The 12,865-nt window shown below is 38.6% G+C and overlaps 1 pseudogene; it reads right to left on the bottom strand.

Moving 5' to 3' along the window:
• Nucleotides 1–5,017: 5,017 nt before the first annotated feature.
• LOC104595913 (pentatricopeptide repeat-containing protein At1g50270-like) lies at nucleotides 5,018–10,192 on the bottom strand (annotated as a pseudogene).
• Between the last annotated feature and the right edge of the window lie 2,673 nt (nucleotides 10,193–12,865).

Below are 12,865 nucleotides of genomic sequence, written 5' to 3'. Positions count from 1 at the left end.
CTTTAACCACTAAGCAATAATGGCAGCTGTTAAGTTTATTAGTTGTGATATATGTGAAAATTAGACATGGGAAGAGTTGACCCAACCTGCGAACTCCATTTGACTCAGAAAAATAAAATTAGAGTCTCATATTTAGCTACTTGAAAATGAGAATGACTGATTTGATAGACTTAGAAAAAATTGGGTTGGGTCATGGGCCATCTGTTTACCCGATTGTCAAATCTAATTAGGACTATTTATGTATTGTTAGAAGTTTTCACTATTTAATCTTTACTAGTTAGTCTTTACTCTTTATTGCTTACTCTTTGAATTGTTAAATGTTCAGGTTTTTTATTTTATTTTTGGAATTTTAAGGTTAATTCCTTTAATTTTGACATTTTTCATGTATTTTTTTCTTTTTTTTTTAATTTCAGTTATTTTTGGGATGACCCAAATTGATCCATGGGTCAACCCTAACCTAAACATTTAGAATTAGGGTCCAGCATTTGATGACCTAACCTGAAATTAACCTGAAGTGCCTTGACCCAACCTGAACCCGACCCACCCAACCCAAATGCTAGGTCTAGTGAAAACCACCTAATTTAATGGACATTCCTTGAAGCCCAAGGAAAGTTCAAGGATCACCACACCACACACCAGATGGGAATCAGAATGGTCTATTCTCCTACCTGTTTGGCTCAAATAGGAATCAAAATCAGAATCCAAATTAGTTGCTTGAAATAGATTTTCTTTTCCAAGGAAAGAGGAGGGAACGACCATTCTATCAAATGGAGAAATTCCATTCCACCAAGAATGAAAAATCAGATTTTAATATTATCCAACCAAACAGTTGAATCACTGATTAATGAATTCTGGACCCCTGTTCCACCGAACCAAGCAACCCTAATTTCATGGGTTTCAATTGCGTCTGGATGCCCGTAGGCCCCATACCTCCAAAAAGTGTTAGGTTTGGACCTTCGGTCACAACCTTGATTCTAAAGCCACCCTAGCAAATAGACCGTTATTTGGCTCTTGGACCAATTTAGACCCGATATTTATATGGACCAAGGGAGTTTTTGGTATAATGGCGTTGTGTTACAATTATATTTTGGGTTAATCAATACAAACTTATAAAAAATGTATTGCCACATAGAATGACAACACAACACCACCAATCTAAAACCTTTTCAGAAATCTGAAATCTCTCACACAAATTCGCATGATTTTTAAAAACGAACTGGTCAGGTGACCAATTTCTGGTTAAACGGTTCAACCGTCTGAGTTGAATGGTTCGACCCGTGATGTCATAAATAAATTAAAAATAAAAAATATTTATAAATAATAAAAAATTGTATAAAATTAAATAAAAAATAAAAAATATAGAAAATAAAACTATCTAAATAAAAAATAATACAATACAAAATACATAAAAAATATAAAAATAAAATACAAAAAAATTCAGAAAAAAATAGAAAAATAAAACAAAAAATTGCAAAAAATACAGAAAAAAAACTCTAGAATGTTAAGTTTTATAATGCAAAAATCCTTGACCTAAAATAAAGATTCACAAAGATAGATTCCCCTATCACCAAAATAAAAGGGGAGAAATATGAGCATTCATTCTAGAATGTTAGATTGCTATGCAACCAAGATTGATTTGTAAAATACTTCAATACACATTAATTTTACCTAATTGATCAAAAAAATTACACTAATTTTGACCTGGAAGTGCTGCAAACTCGTCTGCCGTAAAGCCTGGAAGTGTTGCAAATTGCAAAAAACACTAGTCGTCGCCAGTTGCCGTTAATTGCGGTTACTCGGTGTGTGTTGCCATCAAACATCGGAGGTGCTGGCCGCCATTGCAAACTCGCCTGTCGCAAAGCCTGGAAGTGATGCAAATCACAAAAAATGCTGGCCGCCGCTGCAAACTCGCCGTTGCCAATCGCGGTCAGTCGGTATGTGTCACCGTCGAACGCCGGAGGTGCTGGCCGCTGCAGGTGGTCGGTTGGGTGTGAGGGATGGCCGCCGCTGCAAACTCACTTGCCGCAAAAGCGTGGAAGTGCTGCAAATCACAAAAAACGTTGGCCGCCGCTGCAAACTCACCATCGCCGGTCGCTGTTAATTACTGTCAGTCAAATGTGTATCACTGTCGAACGCTGGAGGTACTGGCCACCGCAGGTGGTCGTTTGGGTGTGAGGGTTGAGAGGAGGGAAGAACGAAAATGGGGTTCTAACCCTACATTCGATTAATTGATTTGGGATGGGGATATTAAAGGAATTTTATTTTTTGTTTTTTATTTTATTTAAAATATTGAAAATAAAAAAGAAAACCCATGAACCGCTCGCTACCCGAGTTAAACAGTTTAACGGTCTGATCGCCCGGGTTAACGGTTTTTTGACTTTTTTAATGGTTTTTAAAGATTTCTGATTTTTAGTGTAACCGGACCCAAAGGCCTGAGCGGTTACTGGTTTTTCCGGTCCGACCATCCGGTCCGGTCCGCTTTTGAAAACCATGCAAATTCGTATTAATCAACGCAAAATACAATGACAACACAACACCATATTGTACCAAACACCGCCCAAATTTATTACTCAGGATCTCGCACGGCATATAATAAGAATAACTACTCACCGATCCTGGAGAGTAGAGGCAACCGCCCCAAACCACGTGGAATTTCTGCTGACTTCTTCCAGCCTTCCACGTACCCTTTCTTGTTGTTTGACATTTTACTCTTTTAGAAAAATTTTCAAACTATTAGATCATATTTAATAGTTTATACATTATTATTTAATACAATTTGTTGGTTAATTCGCCATATACCTCCAACTTTATCTGGGAACGGTGTTTTATGGGTCATACTCATCATTCTTTCTTTATGCATAGTCTATGCTTTTATGTATTTTGGGTATAATCCTATTTCTCGGGCTAATAATAAAAGCTTCTCACTGCCCCTCCTGGAGTCATTTTTATTTCACCAAATTATGTCTTACGCATCCATTCCCGTGGATCCGTACAAACTCCAATAAGAGGCATTAAAAGCAAACGAACATGTTTTAAAGCACAAAAAGTGATTATTATAAAGATAAAGTACTTTGTACTTGGAGAGTAAGGATATTTAAGGGACTCAACTTTTAAATGTGACACTTGAACTTTCAAAATTAAATATACAAGGCCTGCATTAGTATTCCCTTAGTTATCTGCAAAAATGTCATATGTAACATTTTAATTTTTCAAAATATGAGATTGCTTCAAGAGGGATTATTCGTACCATGATTTTCAAAACCGGATCAGATTGGAATGTCAGATTGGAAAAATCAGGAATCGGTTAGATGATTGGTTCCGTTTTTCCTTAAAATCGGATTTTCTCTAAAAAATATTGATTTTGGTCAGCAAATTGCTGATTTGGGTGGTTAATCGTTCGAATTGTTTTGACCGTTTTTTATTTTTTTTGTCAGAATGGATTCTTGACCGGTTTGTTTTTCAGGTCGGTTTTAAAAACCATACCCCATACTGAATTCACAGCTACATTCCATTGTGTACTGCGAACATCTCCCAAAGAATATTAAATACAAGTATGAGAGATGTTCTCGATGTACGACCAAGATATATTGTGAGGATGGTGACACGAGTGCTTTGTGAGGAGATGATTCAGACTCCTTTATTTCAAATGTGATGTTGATGTAACACTATTTTTTGAGGAAACACCCACCCAGGGTACTAAACATGCCCTTGATGTGTGGGTTTTCACCTTTACCATTCGCTTCAAATTTTCTTTCCTTTGAAACTTCAATAATGAGTGAAAACTACTGATGCTACTATGTCACAGTTACAAAATACACATTGCAAAAAAAGTGGAATCCCTTCACCGACTGCATTCATGATGATCACATCTTCCTCCCTCTCGCTTAATTACTAGAAAATCTTCTTCCATTTTTTCGAAAGTCAGGAAATCTTATTCAGGACAAACATCTCTTAATCGAAAGCTTTCACTTATGTTGGATTTGTGCGCTATATATAGGTGATAAGTGGGTCCTAACAATTGACCCTCTCATGCAAGATTCAATGTATTGGTATGTATTCAAGAATAAAGTCAATATATCACTCAAAAGTGGTCACATGTCTTAATTCCTTGAGTTTGAGGTATTAGTGACCCTAAAAATCGATATCATTAGCGATGGTTTGGGATAAGATCTGTTTGTTTGTATTTTGTAACACAATTTTATTTAGGGAAAATTCTCGATAGGTATCCTGTATTTTAGGTTGAGTGTCAATTTAGTACTCGAACTTTAAAATGCGACAATCTAGTATTCGAACTTTTGAAATGCGACAATTTAGTACCTATCGTTAATGGACCGTCAGTTATGTATATTATATGACCTCATATGCGATTTAATATTTTTAAAATGTCAAAATTACCCTTAAAATAAAATACATTGTTCATTATCTTCTTTCTTACGAAAATAAAATAGATCTCAAGCTCTCAAAAGTCCAGACAAAAACCGAAGAGTGCTTGTCGCTCGCTATCCTCTGCCCGAACTGTAAACCACTAGCACGGAATGAAGAAACGATGGCCTTTAGAGATAGATGTTAAGGTGCTGAACTGGAAGCACGTCGAGGAATTGGTCGACAGAGATCTCGGTGCGAGAGAAGGTGGTGCCTTTCTGCACAGATGATGAAGGCTCGAAGAACAAAAGATGACCTTTGGTGCGGTGGCCATTATCTATCAAACTCCCACCTCTGTATCGCAACGCAACAAATTCTTCCCTTCCCTGTTATAGATTTTGGATGGATATCTTATTTGTTGGCATCGACTCCATTATCATCACAGTAAAACGCCGACTTCTGGGTCAGCAAAGGGAAATAGTTTTGGTGGGTCATCTGGATTTTGCTTGAGGTTGAATGAGATAAAACACATATTGTATGATGATATTGTACGTCATCAGTATGATTTTTGGGCTGTGATTGACTGTACAGATTAATAAGTATACCTATAGCAAAATAATGTGAACATATCGGGAGTAAGTGGTTGCACATGATGTCAAGAGTAACCATGATTGATTGACTCAATAAAATTGTAACCTGTCCCCTTTCTCATTTCACTTGTTTCCTTGTATTATCTAATTTTCATGGACATCTCTGTATCACCAATTTCATAATAGAAGCTTGATGCCTACAACAACACCGCAGGATTGTCTGGGTCGAGCTCCAGCAAAGCTATTGCAGCTCTTCTTCCTACTTTCTCATTTCAGTGTACTATACAATTACGCAATAGGGAGCTCCACATTACTGAATCACCCTTAACTGGTGAGCATTTTAGCAACAATTTTGCTTCCTCTAACAAGCCTCTTGTCTAGGTAGACAACATGGATGGTTTCCATTGATTCAAATATTAATTGCCCTTCTCTCACCAAACCTGAGTGACTGCAACCCATTAACACAGACAAGAATGTTACAACATCTGGCTTCAGAACCTCCTGGATCATGGTTTCAAGCATCTTGAGGCCCTCTCTACCCATTCTATGTCGAGCACAGGCATATATCAAATAGTAGAAAGTTACACCATTTGGGTCAACCCCAAATTTGATTTCATCTTCAAGAGAATCCTAGCACCTCATATGATTGACCCAATTGACAGAACCCACAAAAATTCCACGTTGCTAAACTTCTACTAGGCAATTCATTGAACAACCACACAACAGGTTTAAGATATGAAGCTTGCAGGTATAGATCAATTAGTGCGGACCCAACAAACAAGTTTGCATTGAACCCAAGCAAAACCACTCTGCAATGAACTTGAAGGCCTTCTTGGTAGAACCCAGCATCACTGCAAATACCCAAAACTGAAGAACATGTGGACGGGCTTTCTCTAAGGCCTTGAGAAACCATTTCTTTGAAGAGATCAAGGGCCAGCTTTGGAAACCCATGGTGAGCGTGACCAGCTATTACCAAGTTCCAGGAGATGATGTCACAGACGGGCATTGCTTCAAATATCTCAATAGCTGAATCAAGACGGCCACATTTGATCAAGTTATCGATCGTTCGGTTGCGGGAGAACACAACCACATGATAACTTCCATCCAGCTCCAATAAAGCAGAAAAGAAAGAAGCTCAGGTTGTTGTTTCTGGTATAACAACGACGACAATCGATCGGGCAAAACTTAATAGACTTCTTGTTTGCAATTGCATTGCCTGCAATTGCAAGCGCCTTTGGTTTTGATTTTAGCGGATAGGTTGATAAAGGAAATTAGATTATATTTCAAGGGTATTTTTGTCTTTTCATGTGCCATTTAACGACTGATTAATGGTAGGTACTAAGTTGTTGCATTTTGAAAGTTCGGGTATTAAATTGTCGCATTTTAAAGTTCGGATACTAAATTGGCGCTCGACATAAAGTACAGGGTATCTATCGAGAATTTTCCCTAATAAATACTAGTATAAATGCACGAGAGTGACAAATAATGTTACTTTAGTTTATTTCAGGTATTAATTTGCTTCATTTATATTACAAATAAACAAAATCAGACAAAAATATGAAAAAAAAAATTAGAATTTGCACTCTCAAACTTTTGCATCAGTGCAAATAAAATTACATTGCAAGCAAGCCATGTCTTGGTGATTACTGATTCCATTTGTGTTGATCAGGTCAATCGTGGGGTGTATGGGAATGGTTATAAACTGGGATCGACCATGTTAGTTAGTAGGTTTTTAGCATGGTAGTGTTTCATAATCATTCCGTTTCACAAACTTGCTACATCATAAGCGTTCCGTTTCCCAAGACAGTCCTGATGATTAATTGAGTTATCGGGCCTGATACTTACGGATCCCTATGAAGAATTCCCCAAAAGCAAATGAATAGTGTTTTTCGTTTGAAGATTTGAAAACTATATTTTATACTGCCAGGGGTAGAGCAGGAATTTTTTTTTTATGAATGGGGTGGGGGGTGGGGGGGATAAAATATAGTTGGCCGGTGGAGATTGAGGGGAAGGGGAAAATATACATGAAAGAGTGGGGATCTGGTAGGGGTGTTCACGGTTTGGTGGCTAATTTTTGAAATTGAATCGGGGTTATCGGTTTTTAGAAAACCAGTAATTGAAATTGAACCGATGCCGATCAATTAACCAGTTAACGGGTTTGATTCGTCAATTTTTTTGGCTTTTTATTATTTACAATACTTATTAAAGAAAATATAAATATATAATAAAATACTAGAAATATATAATATTATATTTTAAATAGTAAATAATAAATAATATATTATATATTATAAATATATATATTTTTATATATAATGCATATTTATTAATTGATAATGTATAGAAAATATAAAATATATATAATATAAATATACATAAAATATATATAAATATATCGGTCAGTTCAATTAACCATCAGTTTTCTATTTTAGTTAACCGAAATCAAACTAGTGCCTCCGGTTTTTTTAAATATTAAATCAAAACCGAATTAATCGATTTAATTAACCAAATTTTTGGTTCGATTTCGATTAGTTCAGTTTTTCTTTTCTCACCCCTAGCCATGGGTCCCCTAGGTCCCCCAACTCCATCTGCATATAGGGGAAATAATTTTGGTTGTTGGGGGCCAACAACCTAAACCTAGGCTGTTATGAATGTTCTTGGGCATGACAGGTTAGCCCATTCAGTCCCCTAATTGCCTTTTTGATAAAAAAATATTGAGGCCAATTACTCTTTTACCCTGCATCCATGGTAACATGTCATGCCCAAGAACATTTCAACAACCAAAGTTTTCCCCATCTAGGGCAGTCAATTGGAATGTGTGAGTCCGAAAGTCCGACTCCCAATCCAATGTTCACAATGAGTCAGAGTAAATTTATAATATACATATTATATAATTGTATATATTTTTATATTTAAAATTATTTTATATGTATAAGTTAAAAATAATTAACTTTTTCTATGCTTTAATTATTTCTTTCTTTTAGAAATAGTGAAGCAGACTTGTATTAAATCCAAATTCCATCCCGAGTCTGATTTGAGACTCCTAGATCCAACTGGCTTTATATCGAATTCAGATTTAAGTTTTAAATAATTGAATTGGTCTTGAATGTGGTATACTGCCATCTTCAGGGATGTAAAATGGGTTAACTTATTCCATTTTGGTTTTAATTTGATTAGGCTCAGTTTGGAAAGAATATAAATGTGTAAGTACATAAAAAATATAAGGTTTTGCATTTTATATATTTGCATTTGTATTCTTATCGGCTCAGTTTGAAAAGAGTACAAAGTGCAAAATCTTGTATCATTTGTATCTTTGCATTTGTACAAATATAAATATGTATAATATAAATATATACAAAATATAAAGTTTTACGCTCTTCATATTTGTATTTGTACTCCTTCCAAATGGAACCTTAGTGTTTGCTTTCATAAAGTGACAATACCAAAATCTGTTGATTTTGGTGGAGGAGCTCTCCTCACTTCTAGGATGAACATTAGCTTGCACCATCCACCACTACTTCCATCAGTCAACAAAAGAGGAATCAACATTCACATTTTTAAAGGATAAATTTTGCAGCCAAACAAAGTGGCTCTAGCACGGTTTACAAAAGACTAATGCATGCACTATTGATTAAGGAACAATTAGCTTTTTGTTTCTTTTAGGCTCTATTCGTTTTTCGTTAAGTTACTTATCCGGGTAAGTTTTTCCTGTAAAACATTTATTCAGGTAAGTGCATTTTTACTCATGTTCTTTTATTTATTAGGTAAATAAGGCAATGACCATTTTAGCCATAGAAATCCATTATTAAAAGGGGCATTTTGTCCCATTCATGTGTTGGCATATTATGGGCCCGTGCGTAGGATCTCATCACGGGTCGGTCCACGGGGAGAAAGCCCTGCTTTCCCTTGCGCCTTCCCTTGCGTGCAGACCCTATTGCGGAACTGAATGGGTGATTTGTCCAAGAGACCACCCGAACTCTCCATTGGGGTGATTTGTCCAAGAGATCACCCAAACTCTCCTCACTCTTTCCTTGACTGGAAACTGAATGCCTTTATTTCAATTCGTAGCTCCTTAAATAGGAAATTACAAAAGGAAATTCTTAATTAAACTCAAACTCCAACTTGAACTCAAATTCCTAATTACCTACTCATAATGGTAACACAACTTTTACTTAAAATAAGATAAGGATAAGGATAAGGGATAAGGAATGGTGTAGCTGGCGGCGAGTTGGCGGGCAGAGCTGATGTGGTAAGATAAGTGTGGCCCCACCCTGATGAGCTGTCATGTGGGCCCCACCCTACTGCTGCTGGCGGGCGGTGCGCACGTCTCGCAATGCTGCTGTCGTGAGGAGCGTGCTGCTGTCGTGCGGTGCGTGCTGCTACCGTGCTGCGCGTTGCCGGGAAGGTGCGTGCTGCTGGGTGGCCCGCTGTGTGTGCCGCTGCCTATGACTGTGCTGCAGTGCGCTACCGGTCGGTGTGTCCATAACATCACACCCCTCCTGGACTACGAGCTTGTCCTCATGCTCGAATTCCGGATACGTGGCTTGGAACTCTGCGAATGGATCAAACGATTGCACACTATTTCTCAGTCCACCAACAGTATGAACAACAGGGGCTGTCCCGTAGCTCAGTGCATAAGGCTGGTTGCATTCTTTTGCATCAATCCCATTTATGATGCCCTTTAGCTTCTAATCACACTCATTTATTATTTGATGCAGACCCCAACCTCCTTCTTTAGTTTTCAGCCCCAGGCGTAACCATGGCTTACAATGACTACACGATCTGCTGCTTTCAGGCCAGCTACAAGGACCTTGAAGTGTTCCCCACCTCCTGGGTCGTGTAGTTTGAAGTAGTTTTGTGGAAGGTCCACATAACGAAAATCGCGTATTGGACCATGACCCCGATGTGCTATGTTGTGGATCAGAGGGACGCACCGGGTATACTTACAGAAGAGAACCTCAAGAGCAGCCTTACAGAAGCGAACCATGCGTTTTCAAATATCCCCTCGGCCTCCCCCATATATATTGTGGAACATAGGGCTGTCTATGAACACAAAATCCATGCCATCAATAAGCTTGAGAGAAAGTTACCTCCATATCCTGCCCATCCACCTTATATCTCTTGCACACTCCTGTTTCTTGGATTTCTGCATAGTTACCATCCCCGGCCAAAGGATGAGACTTTACAGTTTCATCCTCCGTGCGCTGGTTACGAAAGAATTGCTCGGAGCGTACAACCATCCCACTGGGTCGCCGCTGCCGCTGTGTGAGGAAGACTCCAAACGGCTATCCTTGGCCATAATAGCGGCTGTCGGGGCAGCGATCTGCTGTTCGCTGGATACCTCCGCCCAGTCCGAATGGCGACTATTTGTGTTGGCGATTCCCTAAGAACTCCCTTCCTTGTTGGAGAAGAATGCTTCCAGTAGGCATCGCAGCTCCCAGACATCTTCCTTGACTTCACGAACCTCCATGCTGGTTTCTGCTAACCTATGTTCCAGTTCGTTGACATTGAATGATAGCTGCTCCATATCGCCCGTGACGTTTGGCTCTGATACCAAATGTTATGGGCCCGCGCGTAGGATCTCGTCACGGGTCGGTCCACAGGGAGAAAGCCCTGCTTTCCCTTGCGCCTTCCCTTGCGTGTAGACCCTATTGCAGAACTGAATGGGTGATTTGTCCAAGAGACCACCCGAATTCTCCCTTGGGGTGATTTTTCCAAGAGACCACCCAAACTCTCCTCACTCTTTCCTTGACTGGAAACTGAATGCCTTTATTTCAATTCGTAGCTCCTTAAATAGGAGATTACAGAAGGAAATTCCTAATTAAACTCAAACTCCAACTTGAACTCAAATTCCTAATTACCTACTCATAATGGTAACACAACTTTTACTTAAGATAAGATAAGGATAAGGGATAAGGAATGGTGTAGTTGGCGGCGAGTTGGTGAGCAGAGCTGATGTGGTAAGATAAGTGTGGCCCCACCCTGATGAGCTGTCATGTGGGCCTTGCCCTACTACTGCTGCCGGGCGGTGCGCGCGTCTCGCAGTGCTGCTGTCGTGAGGAGCGTGCTGCTGTTGTCCGGTGCGTGCTGCTGCCGTGCAGTGCGTGCTGCTGCCATGCGGTACGTGCGGTGCGCTGCCTAGCTGCTGTGCGGTGCGTGCTGCTGGGCGGCCCGCTGTGCGTGCCACTGCCTATGACTGCGCCGCAGTGCGCTGCCGGTCGGTGTGTCCATAACATGGCAACTTTCCCTAGTCCCCACAATAAATTGAAAAAAGAACATGGTCAATGGGAACCAAAATCCTATTGACTAACTTTCCCCCCTCTCCAAATCCCAAAAAAGAATGCCCCCTTAATGAAAAGATACAAAATAAGCTGATTTAACTGAGAACTTACCTCGCCACATTAATCTATCCTTCCCTATGAAAGGACGGATCTCCATTTTCACGAATTATACTTGCATTTAGAGCATTGAAGTGCTCATGAACTTTGTTATTGATCGACCTATGGACTATGGTGTTGCTGATCAATAAGGTCGCTAACCCATCTAATCCACGGATCATTTCATATATGTAAATTTCTCCCATTTTTTATCTTCCAGCATGCACCCTTTTAGAGAACACCCTTCCCAATTAGCAAAGTTTTGATTCCCCAAGAGCAATTCGAAGGAGGTTTTAAGGTTCAGAAATTTTTGTGTTTCAAATATTTCCCTTCTATTAACTTAACCAAATGACTAGTGTTGGAACAAAATCTTTAAGCCAATTTGGCTAATAGAGCTAAGTTGAAGGTTTAAGGGTTTCTAAAATCAAGTCCCATGCAAAATTTGTTTTTACACATTCCTTCCCAACTAATCCAATTTATCTTTTGATGATCATTGGAATCCCTCGTTAAGGGATAATAGGGATTCTTTCTAGGTAGGAATGGCAACAGGGTGGGACGGGGATGAGGAGCATCCCTGCCAATAGGGGTAAGGTTATCCCTATCCCTGTGGGGATCCCCACTCCCTATGATTTTTTATAATGTTAACCATTTTGTTATCATTTTTATTTTATTTAAAAATTTAAAAAGAAAATAATTAAAATTTACAATCCTATTAATAAATATTCAAACATATTCAAATATATTTTTAAAAATAGTAATATATAGATGTATGTATACATACATACAATATATAGACATATACGTACATATATAAATATATATTAGCGGGGATCCCATGTGGTAGGATCGGGGTCCTCGCGGGGTGGGGAGTGCTCTCCCCATCCCTATCCCATCCTTGCTAACGAGGATGAAGATTTCTCCATCCTCGTCCCTGTAGGGGAAAAATTATCCCCATCCCCTATTTATAGGCACTAGTCTTGCACACAACTCTTTCATATATGTAATTAAAAATACTTCTTTTAGTTTTACCCATGTAAGAAGGAAGACTAAGGGCCTGTTCGTTTGCTCTGAAGTCTGGCATCTAAAAGTGCAATAATTACATTAAGAGGTATATTGGTATTGGTGAACTTTTTTTTTTTCTATGAAATTTGAATGCAAAGAATGTGGTTCTGAATTTTGAATTTTGAATTCTAAAAATCATCAAATATCCATTTTGACCCCACATATGAAACTTTTTGGGAGTATCATTAGAAAACAAAAAATTGTATGTTTGCACTTTAAGAGATAAGAGATAAGAGGAAACAAACAACCATTTTCTCTTAAGTTAAAAGATTCCTCTTAAGAGATAAGATTTAAGAGGAAACGAACAAGCTCTAAGGCATGAGTAAGGCTTAAAGGCTTATTTACCACCACCACCACCACTGTCATCATCCATGCCTTGTCCCAACTACATGGGATTGGCTACATAATTCATATTTTGTCAATCTATTTTATTTAAAGTCATCTCCATTGTTAAATTGTTAGTGCTTAAATAAT

This window comes from Nelumbo nucifera, chromosome 5 (assembly GCF_055504915.1).
Source record: "Nelumbo nucifera cultivar China Antique chromosome 5, China Antique-T2T, whole genome shotgun sequence".
NCBI lineage: Eukaryota > Viridiplantae > Streptophyta > Magnoliopsida > Proteales > Nelumbonaceae > Nelumbo > Nelumbo nucifera.
This window is presented reverse-complemented; position numbering and strand designations above follow the sequence as displayed.